Source organism: Strix uralensis, chromosome 7, assembly GCF_047716275.1.
Source record: "Strix uralensis isolate ZFMK-TIS-50842 chromosome 7, bStrUra1, whole genome shotgun sequence".
In the NCBI taxonomy this organism is placed as follows: Eukaryota; Metazoa; Chordata; class Aves; order Strigiformes; family Strigidae; genus Strix; species Strix uralensis.
The window spans coordinates 27,514,577-27,524,991 of record NC_133978.1 but is presented as its reverse complement, the minus strand read 5'-3'; positions in this window follow the sequence as shown (position 1 = coordinate 27,524,991).

Here is a 10,415-nt window from a genome sequence, read left to right as displayed (position 1 = left end):
GGTTTAAACACTGCCCACAGCTGCCTGAGCACTGCCCATGGCTGACTGCTCCCTACCAGTGCCCGGTCTTCTGGCACCATGTCCAGCCACAGGTTGGGAACATCAGGGACTTCTCCCAGGGGACCTGCGGATTGGATTTGGGCAGAGGAAGCATTTTGGTCCCCGTTTCTGGATCATCCTGGGCTTCATCAGAGCTCCTGGAGTCACATTTTGCTGTGCAAATCAGGGTTGTACCAGGACATTGTGGAAGCTGGGAGGGCAGTGGGTAGAGCTGGATGAGACAACCACCCCAAAACCCTCCCAAACACCCCAAAAACTAATTAAAAAAAAAAAAAAAAAAAGGTCACCCATACCTTCTTGTTCTGTATGATCACAGGAAACTCAGAAAAGCACAGAAAACAGACTCCCCCACCACGAAAACCCAGGGTACCACACACCCTCTGCTTCCCACACTCCTCCTCATCACCACCACCTGTTTCCATGGCAACAGCCAAATATTATGGGGTGAGAACCTGAGCCCCCTTGCTGTGTTGGCCTCAGTGTCTGGGGCAGGTCTCCTTGCTGGCTTCTTCTGTAGGGGGGGGCTTGTCACAGATTTGGCCCTCCAGACTTCTCCTGCCCACGTGCCCAGCTTGCAGCTGCAGAGCGTGTCCCAAAGTCCTGTCTGTGTGGTGCTCAGCCCCCTCTGCCTTGACCCCAACCCACCTCACGCCCCACTCCTGTCCTTGCTCAGCTGTGGAGCAACCCCACTGTAGGGTCACCTTTCCCCCCCAACCCTGTTGCCACATAGGGCTGAGGCCGCTCGCTTCATGACATGAGCGTACCCTGTGGGACACCCCCCATGGGGGGTTGACTGTCTTCACCATCCTCCGCCGTCAGTGCCTGCGCCCTCCCTGCGCGCTCCCGCGTGCTCTCCCTTATTAACAATGACCTTTCCACCGCGCTCGCCGCCGATTCCCCAGTCCCAAATATCTTTTAAATGGGTTTCAGGAGCTGATGCGCGCTCCGTTAAAAGGCCACCGCATCGCACCCGCACCGCCCCGCATCCCACTGCGCTGCAGCCCCCCCCCAATCCCCACGCAGTACCACCCGCGCACACGCTCGCACTAACATTTTAATTAATGACAACGGCTTTTTTTTTTTTTTTTTCTCCCCTCATAAGCACTTTAATGTGTGTTTGCAGCCCGGCTGATCCCCACAGCCATGGAAATATTAGGTTGACGGATGTGGTCTGTCGCCAGTGCTCCCTCAACGGGTCTGCCTGTCAGCTCGCCGATGATGACATTAACACGGGAAGAAAGTGATGACAAATGCCCGTTATCAGGGAACGAGGCCTGTGACAAATCGCACGGCGCCTCGCGAGCAGCCCCATTACGCTGTAATAAAAAAAGATGGATGGCTCAGCGCACCGGGGCCCCGCGCTAATGCGATTTCGCCTGGTCTCTCTGGGTTCTAATTAAGGCAGAAAACGGAGAACGAACAGGACTCCCTAGCGCCCGGCCCCCCCAAACACCCCACAGTGATGGGCGCTTGCCCTCGGGGACAATGCCCCCCAGTTGCGCCAGTGCCCCAGCCCCTAGGGAGAGGGGTTTTGGTGGGGATGCAGACAGACAAGAGGTGCAGATGTCTGGGGGGCTTGTGGCAGACATGGGGGCTTGGGGGGGACACCCCAGCCTGTGCCTGACCATCCTGCCTCTGCCAGGTGGGCTCAAGGCTCCTCCATCCAGGGTGTAGGGAGGAGGGGGCAACACGGCCACCGTCAGGCGCGTCATTCTCAGACAAATGTCACCTCCACCATCTGCTGCAGTATGTGACGTGCGGGGGGAGCTCTGCGTGGTGGAGAGGGGCTGGGACAGTGTCACTGGGGTGGAGGCTCAGCCGCTGCAGAGTGGGGACACCAACACTGGCCAACACAGAGATGGGGTGGCCATCGGGGTGGGGCTGAACAAGCACTTGAGGGGTCCCTGGGGTGCTCGTGGGAAGCAGTGACTTGCTTTGGGATGAGGTTGGGGGAAGGCAGCTGGGAGGGATCAGACCCCCCCTCGGGGGACACAGACATCCCTACTCACTGAGCACACTGATGGCTGTGCCCTTGGTGGCAAAGAGACAGCCACAGCTGTCAGTGAGGGTGGGAGAGGGCTGCATCCAGCACCTCTTGGGGAAGAGGGGCTGTGAGCCACCCACTGTGGGGTGCACAGTGAGGATGAGCACCCCACAGCCCCAGGATGGGGTGCCTGGATCTCCCCACTGCCACCCACCTGAGGCAGCTGGGTGTCCCCACACCCATCCAGCTGCCTGCACACCCCTCGCCTCTTCCCAGCATGGAGGTAAGTCTGGTCTACCCTCCACCTCTGCCCACCCCACTTTCTCAGCCCCCTTTTGTGTTTTCACCAGGGTACAGGAAAAGGAGATGTGCAGGCAACAACTCATTTCCTGTCCTCTGCCCAGAGACCTGAAGAGCACCCACAGATGTGGTCAGACTTGTGGGGTGTCTCAGTGGGCTATAGATAACCCCACTAGTGCCTTCAGTCCAGGTCCCAAGAGAGGAGCGCTTGCACCGCATGGCTGGATCCAGCCCTGCTGGTGCCCTACAGACATGCTGAGAGGCCTCATTGGGGGGGGTCTTCCATCTTCTCTGTGTGTGGGGAAGGTCTGAGCAGCCCCCAGCCCTCGCCAGCCCCCGTGGGTGATGCCAAGGGGATGCAGCCCCCGCACATCCTCTGCACCCCACAGCACAGCATGGAGCAGCCATCCCCTGCTGCAGGTTACAGCTGGATCCAGTGTGTGTTATTTACCTTATGCCAGTCCGTAGAGGCTCCATCTCTTCTACTTTGTGATGTGCATCCCCACAACTCCAGGTAGGACACAGCAAGGCACAGGGAGCGGGTGGCACAGGGACCTGCCAGGGGATGTCACTGTCCTTGGGCGATGGAGAAGGAGGCTCAGATGCAGGCTGCTCCCTGCCCAGGCACTGCATTATGCTGCTCTGACTGTGCTTTTGAAAGTAGCTTTTCTTTTCAGTGAAGAGCTGGGTTTCTTCAGGAAGGATCCATGAGTGATTCCTGTCATGTCCTGGGGGATTTACTGGTCATTTCAGGGAGTTTTTTAAAGCTCCCACTTATTTACAGCTCCCCATGCCCCTTCTACATCCCCAGGCTTTCAAAGGGGGTTTGACAAACTTGAAATATTGCTGGAGCAAAACTGATCCCAAATGGCACTCATTTTCAGTGGGAGCATCTCAGCTCTGTAGTAAAAGCTGCTAATCTGGAGTCGGACTCACCTATCTGTACTCACCAACTTTTACATCCCAGATCTAATTTTAGGCCTGTTCAGAGTGAAAACAGAAATATCCTCTAACAGCTTCTTCAGAATGAAGAAGCTCAGCCTCTGGTACTGTCTAGCAGCATAGATTTAACCTGCTTTCCCAAAGCCAGTGGCCAAACTAAGTGCAGAGGCCGTGGAAATGATTTCAAACAAATCACCTTTGCTGAGAACTGGTTGGGAATACACCGATCTCCCACTTCTGCAGCAGGTTCAGACTAGAGGACATGCTTCCCCAGCTGGGCTGATCTTTGGATGCCACATCCAGATTTGTCAGTGGTCAATGCTCAAAGGTGATGCAAGCCACAAGCTGCTGTTGCCTGAACCTGGCTTAGACCTAAGAAGGACCCTAAAAAAAAAAAAAAAAATCACCCCCATAATGTTGCAAACTGACCTGCAATGGGGTCATGGGAAGGACTTGATAAACTTGTTGGAGGGGGTTGCTTGCAAGGATGCCAGCTTTCACTGCAGCCTTGCAAAGTTAATATTCATTGGTTGAGAAATGGGGAGCAGGAATGTGTGTTACCAGTTGGAAAGCACAGCAAGTGTCAGTCTGGACATCGGCAGATGCCACAGTTTGCAAACAGCAGCAGAAAGCCTGGTGGGACCATGACAGACCCATTGAATCTGTGGGATGGCCAGGCAGTGCCAGCAGAAGCTCGCAGAGCCCTGTGTGTCTGGCCGAGGCAGGGGCAAGCAGCACGCCCAGCCCTTGGCGATACAGCCCACCCAAAAAGAGCCCTTCCTACCACAGACAGACAGATATTGCTGATCTCTGGGAAAGTTCAAATGTCTCACATGGATATGGTTTGCTACCTTCTTATCCTTCCCCAGCAGAGAGCAAAGGCAGGGTTTCAGCAAGGCTGCATCACATATGCAGCATCAACTTGAAATCTGGGCAAGACCAGTGTTTAACTCCAGTCAACAGCAGTACAAACATTTGCCAAAAGCCTGGCCCCGGCCCTGTCTCAGAGGTGATCTTGAGGGAGAGGTTTGTGCAGACACCTCATGGGGGTGCAGGTTTCACCCCAGGGACTGTCTGTTAACCTCAGAACCCTGTTCTGCCCCTGGGATCACATGTGCCACCCTGTGGGTGAGTCCCCAGCCAAACGAGCACCCGCTGCATGGAAAATGCATTGTAGAGAGAGCTCCTCTTGGCAAAATCAAGCCAAATCGGGACAGTCAGGATCCTGGGGAAGCAGGGAACTCCTGCAGTGCAGCCAAGGGGTGGGAGCCCTTCAAAGCAATGGGACTGTGGTCAGGTTTGTTTTGGTTTCCCCTCCACTGCCAGGGCAAAGCTGGGCTCCTGCTGGGGCAGGGAAACCCCAGCCCAGGGCATGCTGATGGCACCATGGCAGTGCAACCCCCGGGGGGACACTTGGGTCCCAAGCACAGAACAGTGAGGAAATCACTGTGTTGTGCAAATGCTCTCGAAGAGCTTCAGGAGTTGGAAACATTCTTCCTGTGCTCTTGTCACTTCTTAAAATGTTCTCCCTTATCGCCCAACAGTGGGAAGCTCTCGGTGTGCTACCAGGAGCAGGGCAGGTGTTTTTTATAGCATCCTGAAGGGCTCCCCTCAACCCACTCAGACCACCTAGACAGCCAGGTCAGACTGACATCATCCCAGGATGGGGAACAGCTTCTTGCTGGGTACACGAATATCAAGGTTTACAGCCATGCTGAGTTTCCACCTCAGCAGTTGCTGCAGGCAGGGATTGGGGTGGCAGCTGATATAGCTGTCCTCAAAGCTCAGCTCCCATAGCCTGGCTGTGTTTCTGGGCTGGTTATCCACCTGTTTTCCAGTGCAGCTGGGAAAACAAACAGGGCTTGTTGCCAAAACACATGGAGAGTATGCTGTGATGGGGCTGAGTGACACAGGGCCCATGTGTACTGCCATGGAGGGACACATGTCCCACAGGGAGGACTGTAAATGCCCACAGGAGATTTCTGCACGCCAGGGCTCATGGATCAAGTGGGAGGTGGGAGCAACAGACCAAGCAGGATGCTTCAGGCTACCAACTGTGGCATCACATTCTGCTGTACTTGTGTCAGGTCCTGCTGGTCCCTCATCCCAGTGAGTCCCGCGCAGGGGCTGGGCTTAGATACTTGGTGCCCTCCCTGGCTCTGCTGGTAAATTCATGAAGCCACGAGTGCCTCAGTTTCCCCCAACAAAGAGCCACCCCTCTGCTTGATGCTGCTGATCCAGGAGCTCCTGTGGTTAAAACAGGAGGAGAGCATGGTCAGGAGGAGCCCTCAGGAGTGGGGGACAGGGTGGAGTGGGACAGGCTGGGAGCTCCGTCTGCTCCAGCACTGCTGTCCCTGGCTCTGGGTAGCTGTGCCATTGAAACCGGGAGCCTCGGCAGCCCTCCCCCCTGCCCTGCATCACCCCTCCCCAGCCCCCTACCAGCCACTTCACTTTCGCTGTAGCTCTGCTGACCTGCCATTAGTTATAGTGCCTGAGCCAAAGTAGGAGGTCAGTGCAGGCTGGCCCAGACATAAATCAGTTCCCTATGGGCAAGAGACTGGGGGATGGCAGTGACAGGCGCCCACCACGTGCTGCAAGTCTCCCCCTTGGCCCTGGGATGCTGCCCAGGGATGGAGGCCTTACCCCTCCCCATCACATCCAGCCAGGCTCCCCAGAGACCTTGCTGTCCCCCCCCAGCAGGTCCTCAGGGTGATAGGAAACACTGGGCCACCATTCCCGGCTGGTTACGGAGGGGACAAGGGACATGGTGGGGTCCAGCCAGAGAGAAGATGCATGGCTGCATGGCTGCCCAGAATGAAGCAGGAGGGCTGACCCCCTCAAAGCCCAGAGAGGGGATGGAGGACCAGCTCTGGAGGCGTCCGCAGCGCCCCAACACAGGCCCGGGCTGCCTGCAGCCTGCCCGTAGCTGCCGATACCCAGTCCTCCAGCTCCCTCTGCTGCCTGCGAGGATGGCGGCTGCCAGAGCCCACCGCACTGGGGCTGCACGGCCGGGAGCACCTTCTCAGCCACCCAGGGTCCCCAGGAAGGTCCTCACCCGCGGGAGACAGGGCGGCTGCACCAGCATCCATCCCCACCACCACCACACCGGTCCTCTGCCCTGGAGAAGAGGTGCGGGCAGGGGATGGTGCCGGCGCACTGCGGGGAGCATGGGGCACCCTGCTCAGAGCAGGTGGGTGGCTGCAGACCTCAGGGAGGGACAGACCACGGCGAGAGCTCAGCCTCAGTACTAGACACCAGAGACTCCACGCAGGGACTGCAGCTGTGAAGTCCAGGCATTTGTAAACCGCTCCTTTCAGCTTAGGTAATTTTTTTCCTCTGGATAGACACGTGTGTCCATGCACGCTGCAAGTGTCAGGAGCTGCAGAGCAGCCAGTCTATTTCTTTTTAAAACTTGACATAAGCAGGTAAATTATCCCCAAGTAATGCATTTACCATGAGAGAGGAAACGTCGGCACTGCTGCCACTGGAGCGGGAGCCCCTGCTTCCCATTCCCTGCGGTGACGGGGAGCCTGAGTTATGGCCCTGTTGGAGAGACAGCGGGTTTGTAAATGCCTCTGTGCTGTTTTCCAGCCCGACCAGAGTCCATTGATCACCGGGGCAAGAGTAAAGCCAGTGAAGAGAAGCGGGAGAAGGAAAGGTGGAGGCACGTGGCCAGAGCCGTGCCAGGAGCTGGGCACATACAGGGATGCTCAGATCTGGCCTTCCCTGAGACCTCTGTGTCCTTTCCCCTCTGCGAGATCCCTGGTCCAAGGACACAGACTGCATCTTTCACCCCTCAAACATGCTGGTTTTCTTGGACCCAGGCGGCAATTGCAGAAGGATTTAAGTCAGGACTCAATGGCACAACAGGGGAAGGTCCCTGTTCCCTCCATCCAGGCCAGGGTGACACAAGCAGGGAGCCTTATGGCACACATATTTGGTGTGAAACAAGGCTGGCTTGGGATGAGGGCTGAGCCTTTATTTGACTACGTCTCACAGCCACTAGATGCTACTAAGGCTCCTCAGGAACTGGGATACTGTTTGCACCCAGCCCAAAAAAGCAAACAGCTTCAGGAAATGCAAGAAGGAGGGAAACTGAGGTAGGGAGTGGCCGTGTAGCAAGCGGAGATATTCTGGGTTTGAGCCAGGGCCTCAGTACTGGACCCTTTTACAACCTCAAGCACTTGCTGTAGCACAGCCAGTGTTGAGAGACTTATCTGAGCAATGTATAAACTGCTTTGAGTGAATCTGCCCCCGGAGACAGGTGAAGGAAGATCTGTTTGCCCAGTGTCTGACATGAACCTGAGCAGCCTGGGGACTCGCATCCCCCACGCTGCAGCAGCTCTGCAGCAGCAGCCCAGCTGCTCGCACACGCAGTGAGCACGGAGGAGGCATCTCAGCACTGTGGAACAGGGCAGACTTGGGGTCATGTTGGACACCACCCCCAAAAGCCATTACCTGGGAGAGGGAGACACACATGACACGGCTACTCCAGGCACAGGATCTCCCCCATAAGAGCTGGTGTGCTTAAAGCAGGTGGTCACCGCCCCCACTATGAAGCTGCTCACCCTCTCCCTGAGCCCTGTGCAGAGCTGGGTTGCTTCACGAGAAGGTTAGGGATGGCCAAGGGCCTGTGTTGAATTGGGGCACTCCACTCATGAGATCTTACCTACAAGTCACAGGCAGGTTGTTTCCCATCGTGCAAGTAGGGAAACTGAGGCAGGAAGGGCTGCTGGGGCTTGGGGAGCCGGGCAAGGTGGCAGTAGGCCTGTCCTGGCTGCACCATCACTGCTAAGCTATACAGAAAGTCACTTGCCTACCAGGCATGACCACCCCCATGGATCAGGGTCAGCATCCCCCCACCTGGCTGGGGGGATGATCCTGGGGTGCCTGAGAGGGCACCAGCTCCAGGCTTTGCTCCTTGTGAGCATCCGCTCAGGCTCTCGCTGACCACCAGCCCTTGCTGTGGCCTCCACCATGGGACATGGCACAGCATCCTGCCACACAGCCATGCCACATTCCCATCAGGGCAGCCCTGCCATCACCTGGGTGGATCTTCCTTCAGCCAGAGACCATCAGTGCTGGAAACAGAGTCTGCAATACCAAGGACTGACGCCGGGACCTGGTGCATCTCCTGCTGCATCCCTCGCTCCTGCTGCCCACCAGCTGCCCAGGCAGGACTCTCGCTCTGCATCCACTGGCCCTGAGGAGGCCCTGCAGGGTGCTCTGCCTTCAACCAGGTCCCCCTCAGCTGCACCCCAGCAGCTCTTCCCTTGCGCTCCATGCCATGCCGATGTCGCCCTGGCCATCAATAGCACTTGGTTAATTAATTTGATGGGAACAGCAGGGACCGCACTTTGCATTTAGTGAACTTCTTAGAACTTCCAACCTCATCTTCATAATTGGCCTCATAAATTTAAGGAAAGAGAGAAATCAGCAAAGCCAGAGGAGCACGGGAGGCAGGAGAGGCCCCACACACGGGAGGGCAGGCAGGCGCGTGAGAAGTGACTCTATTTGGTGTCCTTATTTAATTTTATTGCACAGATCCATCTTCACCCACCCCCTCCCTGCCTAGCCCTCTCTCTCCTGCTCTCCCTGCTGGGTTCACCTAATCATGATAAATTCATATTCATTTCCCTGCCTGCTCCGGCGGGGGGAGCAGCTCCCTTACATTCGCCCAGCTCTGCTGCCATGAGCAAATATTTACTCATGAATACAAAATGCCAGGGTTAGGAGCTAAACCACCCCCTCTGCACCCCTTTTCCCCCAACCCAGCACAAGGACAAACATGATGGCTAAGGATGGGTGTCCTCCCTGCAGGGTAGTAATAGCTGCCTAACACTCAGACCTGCAGTGACTTGGCAGAGGCTTTTTCTTCCTCCCACCCCGGGGGGACAGAGAGACACTTGATGGGGAGACAAGAATTGCCTGAGCCCCAAGTCTGGACCCACCTTGGGGGTGCAGGGATGGTGGGGTGGGAGCGAGGGGCTCTGCGGCAGGAGCTGAGTACCTGTCCCAGCTCCTTGACTTTCCGCTCAGTCTCTAAGTGCCGCTGTGTTTGAGTTTATTTTTAATTTTCAGGATGATCAAACTCTCAGTCAGGGAGGGTGGGAAGGGGATGCGCTGGTGAGGGGGAATAGCCAAAGCCCCTTCCTGGGAAGCAGGAACCAGGTGACACCTCATTAGAGATGACTAAAACCATCTTTGCTCACCTGGGGGCTCAGCACCCACCTCCTCCCAGGCACCCCAGAAGCCCCATCTCTTGTACCTTCTTTGCAAGTGTGGCTTCCCAGGGTTTAGAGGAAGCAGAAGGTCTGCTGGGGTAAGGGGGTGGCCAGGTCCCACCCTGCTGCAAGGGCAGAAGAGGGGTCTCAGAGGAGCACATGGCATCAGGGCATGCCAGGCTGGAGTTAGCCCCTGGCTTGGGGTCTGCAAGTGACTGGGAGGATGGAGAGCAGGATTAGGGGTACAAAGAGGAGACTGCGTGAGGCAGCTCTGTTCCCTCCATCCAGGGCAAGAGGGACTGCCCAGCTCAGGGCTGAATCACAGTGGGCAGCACAGCCCAGCCCCTCGTGTTTCTCCCCTTGCACCAGGATGAAGGAGAAGCAGGAGCCTTCAGCATCCAGAAATGTCACACACACACCCCCAGCTGCTCTGGATGAGCTTCTTGTGCTCCTCCACCTCCTGTCCCTTTGCATCTGCTGTGGCTGCACCCAGGGTAGATAGCCCCCATCCATCCCTGGCCCACCTGGCTGCAGTTGGCCACAGGAGGGCCCTCTGCCCCCTCCAAAGCTCCTGGGCAGGAATTTGTGGAGTGTGAAGGGACAGACATCAGGCCCCTTCCGTCTGAGAGCAGGACATTTCCCCCAGCAGCTTCTGCAGGACATGGATGCTATAGGGCCACCCTCCCTGCCATTTCCCAGGGGGCTGGATAAGTAGTCCAGCTCCTGAGCAGCCCTGGCCCCACACATCCCCGTGTCTGGCCTCCCCCCGAGTAAAAGCAGCAGAAACAGCAGGGCCAGGGCTTTGATATGCTGCTGCAGCTCCAGGGTGTGAATTGTGGCCCTGGAGAAGGGAGGTGACAAAGTGGAAGGAGCTAGGGGCCAGCAGTGCCACATCTCCCCCAGCT